The sequence below is a fragment of the Schistocerca piceifrons genome, unplaced genomic scaffold, assembly GCF_021461385.2.
Source record: "Schistocerca piceifrons isolate TAMUIC-IGC-003096 unplaced genomic scaffold, iqSchPice1.1 HiC_scaffold_468, whole genome shotgun sequence".
NCBI lineage: Eukaryota > Metazoa > Arthropoda > Insecta > Orthoptera > Acrididae > Schistocerca > Schistocerca piceifrons.
This window is the reverse complement of record NW_025728698.1, coordinates 768022-774021: the sequence shown is the minus strand read 5'-3', so window position 1 is coordinate 774021 and position 6000 is coordinate 768022. Positions and strand designations below refer to the sequence as shown.

Genomic DNA, 6000 nt, shown 5'->3' with positions numbered 1-6000 from the left:
TGGCCTTCAGGGCATCACTAGAGTAGACTGTTCTATGATACTGATAATATGGAAATTGGTAACACGGAAATTGTGTGAACCTTGTATGAAAAATTATTGGAAAATTGGAAAACACATAATCTATCTTAGAGGATTATTACTTCGTTAATTCTATGGGCGATGGGATTATCTCGCCAGTTTCGTTTGAGTGTGCTGCCGTCGCTGTTTTTTTTTTATTTTGCCTTCATTTCTGTCTTTATTTATTTCTTTCTATTTAGTTTTTAACATCACCACTTGCTTCACACCTGGAGAGGGAGGTGTGTTTCTGAGTAGTGTGTCGTCGCCCCCAAGGCATAGCAGAGTATGCCTCCGCTTTTATTTTCGGTTTATGGCAATAAGTCTTGCTACTAACAACACCCTGCTTTACGTGCTGCGTCGACACTAGAGGATGGCGGCATTTTTGGAGAGGAAAAGGTAGGTCTATAGGGGAGGTAGGAGGGAAAAAAGTGTAGTATTTGTCTTATCAGCTTAATATCTGATACGTCCTGCATCACACGACCAGAATATTACACTCATTTTTGGCTTATGACGGAGTGCTAGGGGCTTGCTCCACCTCTGTCGCGGGTTGGCCCGGCATTGAAGTACCGCCGGGATCGGCCCACCTAAAATTAATTAAAACACAGCCTGAAATGGGTTAACTTTCTGCAGTGATCAGATATTCCGCTGGTAGCAAAACTTGTCGTAGTTGTTGATGTGCCCAGTAGTTAGTTGCTTACACACCACGATTTCTTTTCATTAATTTAAGATTATCTTAAGAATTTTTTTTTTTTTTTTTTGCGTTTAGCCGGACGGCACTTGCAGCCGCATTACGCTAGGCTGGTAATTTATGGGGGCACAGGACAGTGCCTTCGGATGCCTCGTTAGCGTCTCTTATGGTCCGGGCACAGATAATTTTAATTACATTTTTTGGAGTTATATCCTTAGCTCCTCGCGAACGTCGTCGTCGTCGCCGCCGCACGCACGCTGAATACGTGTGTACACACGCACACACACATATGCAGTAGGCGGTGGACGATGTAAGCACTCGGCTAGGTGTAGCTCGCGCCAGTATAGCTCGCACCGGCCTGACGCTGCTGTGGGGCGGCCTCACGGCTTCTCCACTGCCCTGGCAGCTAGCGGCGTTCAAATGGAAGTCGCAGTTTACTCCTCGACATGGAGGGTAGTACTGGGATGTTGACGAGTGATCTCGTATTTGGTCGTTCCTTCCGGCACTTGCCTTTGCGATGTTTTCGACGGTCGCCTGTTGCCATATCGGCCCGCACCACCGTGTGTCACTCCCACATGTGGAGCGCACACGCTGCAAGCATTTAGGCCCTGACACTGCGGTTTTTCATCTCTGGCGGTACTCCGCAAGGATACCGCCCTTCGATTGTGCCATTCCAACACTAATCGAAGTGCTAGGTTTTCCGGCCTGTTAGGAGACCGCTTCTGCAAAACGTGCGAGGAGATGTTTGCTGGTTGCGAGCTACCCGCCGATTTTCTAGCTGTACGTATTGTCCTTAATCCAAAGGTCACAGGTCACTGTCGGGCTAAGGACGTGTTCTTAACACTGATTATAAGTTGGTGGCACGAAGTGTGGCTTCACATCTTAAACAGGTAATAAATAAGGTACACTGGCGTTTCGAATCGAACCACCTTCACCGCTGCTTCTATATACCGTGATGCTGTCTTACTCACCCACCGCCGACGCTCGAACCCCGGCTTCAATTGATCTCTAGATTTCGCCGGTGCCTTCTCCCATCCTTACCTGCTGGCCGTTATGTCGCGGAAGGGTTTCGGGGAGCACTTCATAAGAGTCATCCGGCACTTCTTGGATGGAGCAAATTCCAGAATCATTGTGAACGGCTGCAGATCACGACCAATTCCCATCAGACGATCAGTTCGACAAGGCTGTCCCTTGTCAGTGTATTTTATCGCTTTGGCGCTGGACCCCATGCTGCGTGACATCGGACGGATGGTCGATGGTGTTCCTTTCCCAGGCGTCACCTTCCGCAGTGCGGCATACGCGGATGGTGTAGGTGTGTTTGTAGCAAACGCCAATGACATCGATTCGGTTCGCCGAGTCCTCCACGTTTATGAACGAGCATCCGGTGCCATGTTAAAATCCAACAAAATGGTGCTAATGCCACTAGGGCCACGATCATTGACCATCGAACGCCCATGCAACCGGATTGTAGGGGAACAACGTATCTTGGGTCTTGAGGTGACTGACTGTCCGCAGCGCATGTTAACACTCACGTGCAGGCGGATTCTCACGCGCATCAGAGGATTTTGCATGAGTCACACTGATCGACGACTCGACCTCCATCAACGAATCCAACTGATTAGTACATACATCCTATCACGGGCATAGTATGTAGCACAACTCCATACGCTACCGAAACAAACCAGCAGAGCCATCTCACAAACAGTATATTGCCTATTGTGGCGGCATGCACTATTCAAAGTTGATGCGCAGAATTGTACACTGCCAAAGGTCGATAGTGGCCTTGGACTCATTGACTTTCCCCGCAAATGTGCGGCAATCCTGATTCAAAGTATCGCCACTTTGCGTGAGATTGACCCAGGTGGTACAACAGCGGTGCTTTTCGACCGTTATCGCCCACAATCGGCGCGTGCACCAGTATGTTTGACACATATTCCATTCCGGATGACGACAGTCAAGGACTATTACCTCAATCAAAGTTACGTCCTAACAGTGGCCACCGACAAGGCACGCACATCGAAGCGCCTTTACTAGGCGCTTCGAGGCCAGCCCACACCACATAAATTGGAGGACAGACGACCGTCGGTCATCTGGCACCAAGCTTGGGCTAATATCAACCACCCAGCCCTTCCCACAGAAGTTTCAGCGCTATGGTATCGCGTTGTAAACAATTTAATACCCACTAATCACCGCCTGGCGGCCATCCGCCTATGGCCCTCGGCTGCTTGCGGCCGATGTGGTGACGTAGACACCAGAGAGCATCGTCTCTTATGCCCTCACGTCACAGAAGTGTGGGACCTTGCACGTGTGCTATTAGCGCTGATCGGTGGGACTACACTGGACTATGTGTCAATCGACTGGTTCCTTACCCCTGATATTCAGACCAACCAACGAACACGACGTAACGCAATGGTGTGGCTCTTGGGCCACACCATTTTCACGATCTATGACCTTTGCCTCACCGATGCTGTCTCTTTCATGGACTACCTTTGGAGCCAGCATCGCCTGGCGGAATCTGACCGGAAATATACCATTACTTTTGCAAGATTTCTTAAAGTTGCAATGGTTCATGGTTATCAAAAGGTGTTCCGGGCTGACTAAGGCACCTCGTGTAAGAATTGCCTGAGTGTACCCCTGGATCTTTGTCACTCAGACTTTCAAACTACCCTTGACTTACCCATACCCCAGATTTGGTATTGGCCTTCAGGGCATCACTAGAGTAGACTGTTCTATGATACTGATAATATGGAAATTGGTAACACGGAAATTGTGTGAACCTTGTATGAAAAATTATTGGAAAATTGGAAAACACATAATCTATCTTAGAGGATTATTACTTCGTTAATTCTATGGGCGATGGGATTATCTCGCCAGTTTCGTTTGAGTGTGCTGCCGTCGCTGTTTTTTTTTTATTTTGCCTTCATTTCTGTGTTTATTTATTTCTTTCTATTTAGTTTTTAACATCACCACTTGCTTCACACCTGGAGAGGGAGGTGTGTTTCTGAGTAGTGTGTCGTCGCCCCCAAGGCATAGCAGAGTATGCCTCCGCTTTTATTTTCGGTTTATGGCAATAAGTCTTGCTACTAACAACACCCTGCTTTACGTGCTGCGTCGACACTAGAGGATGGCGGCATTTTTGGAGAGGAAAAGGTAGGTCTATAGGGGAGGTAGGAGGGAAAAAAGTGTAGTATTTGTCTTATCAGCTTAATATCTGATACGTCCTGCATCACACGACCAGAATATTACACTCATTTTTGGCTTATGACGGAGTGCTAGGGGCTTGCTCCACCTCTGTCGCGGGTTGGCCCGGCATTGAAGTACCGCCGGGATCGGCCCACCTAAAATTAATTAAAACACAGCCTGAAATGGGTTAACTTTCTGCAGTGATCAGATATTCCGCTGGTAGCAAAACTTGTCGTAGTTGTTGATGTGCCCAGTAGTTAGTTGCTTACACACCACGATTTCTTTTCATTAATTTAAGATTATCTTAAGAATTTTTTTTTTTTTGCGTTTAGCCGGACGGCACTTGCAGCCGCATTACGCTAGGCTGGTAATTTATGGGGGCACAGGACAGTGCCTTCGGATGCCTCGTTAGCGTCTCTTATGGTCCGGGCACAGATAATTTTAATTACATTTTTTGGAGTTATATCCTTAGCTCCTCGCGAACGTCGTCGTCGTCGCCGCCGCACGCACGCTGAATACGTGTGTACACACGCACACACACATATGCAGTAGGCGGTGGACGATGTAAGCACTCGGCTAGGTGTAGCTCGCGCCAGTATAGCTCGCACCGGCCTGACGCTGCTGTGGGGCGGCCTCACGGCTTCTCCACTGCCCTGGCAGCTAGCGGCGTTCAAATGGAAGTCGCAGTTTACTCCTCGACATGGAGGGTAGTACTGGGATGTTGACGAGTGATCTCGTATTTGGTCGTTCCTTCCGGCACTTGCCTTTGTGATGTTTTCGACGGTCGCCTGTTGCCATATCGGCCCGCACCACCGTGTGTCACTCCCACATGTGGAGCGCACACGCTGCAAGCATTTAGGCCCTGACACTGCGGTTTTTCATCTCTGGCGGTACTCCGCAAGGATACCGCCCTTCGATTGTGCCATTCCAACACTAATCGAAGTGCTAGGTTTTCCGGCCTGTTAGGAGACCGCTTCTGCAAAACGTGCGAGGAGATGTTTGCTGGTTGCGAGCTACCCGCCGATTTTCTAGCTGTACGTATTGTCCTTAATCCAAAGGTCACAGGTCACTGTCGGGCTAAGGACGTGTTCTTAACACTGATTATAAGTTGGTGGCACGAAGTGTGGCTTCACATCTTAAACAGGTAATAAATAAGGTACACTGGCGTTTCGAATCGAACCACCTTCACCGCTGCTTCTATATACCGTGATGCTGTCTTACTCACCCACCGCCGACGCTCGAACCCCGGCTTCAATTGATCTCTAGATTTCGCCGGTGCCTTCTCCCATCCTTACCTGCTGGCCGTTATGTCGCGGAAGGGTTTCGGGGAGCACTTCATAAGAGTCATCCGGCACTTCTTGGATGGAGCAAATTCCAGAATCATTGTGAACGGCTGCAGATCACGACCAATTCCCATCAGACGATCAGTTCGACAAGGCTGTCCCTTGTCAGTGTATTTTATCGCTTTGGCGCTGGACCCCATGCTGCGTGACATCGGACGGATGGTCGATGGTGTTCCTTTCCCAGGCGTCACCTTCCGCAGTGCGGCATACGCGGATGGTGTAGGTGTGTTTGTAGCAAACGCCAATGACATCGATTCGGTTCGCCGAGTCCTCCACGTTTATGAACGAGCATCCGGTGCCATGTTAAAATCCAACAAAATGGTGCTAATGCCACTAGGGCCACGATCATTGACCATCGAACGCCCATGCAACCGGATTGTAGGGGAACAACGTATCTTGGGTCTTGAGGTGACTGACTGTCCGCAGCGCATGTTAACACTCACGTGCAGGCGGATTCTCACGCGCATCAGAGGATTTTGCATGAGTCACACTGATCGACGACTCGACCTCCATCAACGAATCCAACTGATTAGTACATACATCCTATCACGGGCATAGTATGTAGCACAACTCCATACGCTACCGAAACAAACCAGCAGAGCCATCTCACAAACAGTATATTGCCTATTGTGGCGGCATGCACTATTCAAAGTTGATGCGCAGAATTGTACACTGCCAAAGGTCGATAGTGGCCTTGGACTCATTGACTTTCCCCGCAAATGTGCGGCA

The 6000-nt window shown here is 49.1% G+C and overlaps 2 pseudogenes; both read left to right on the top strand.

Moving 5' to 3' along the window:
* The first annotated feature begins 435 nt into the window (after positions 1–435).
* Positions 436–646, top strand: LOC124752521 (annotated as a pseudogene).
* Positions 647–3877: 3231 nt separating this feature from the next.
* On the top strand, positions 3878–4088 carry LOC124752519 (annotated as a pseudogene).
* Positions 4089–6000: the final 1912 nt, after the last annotated feature.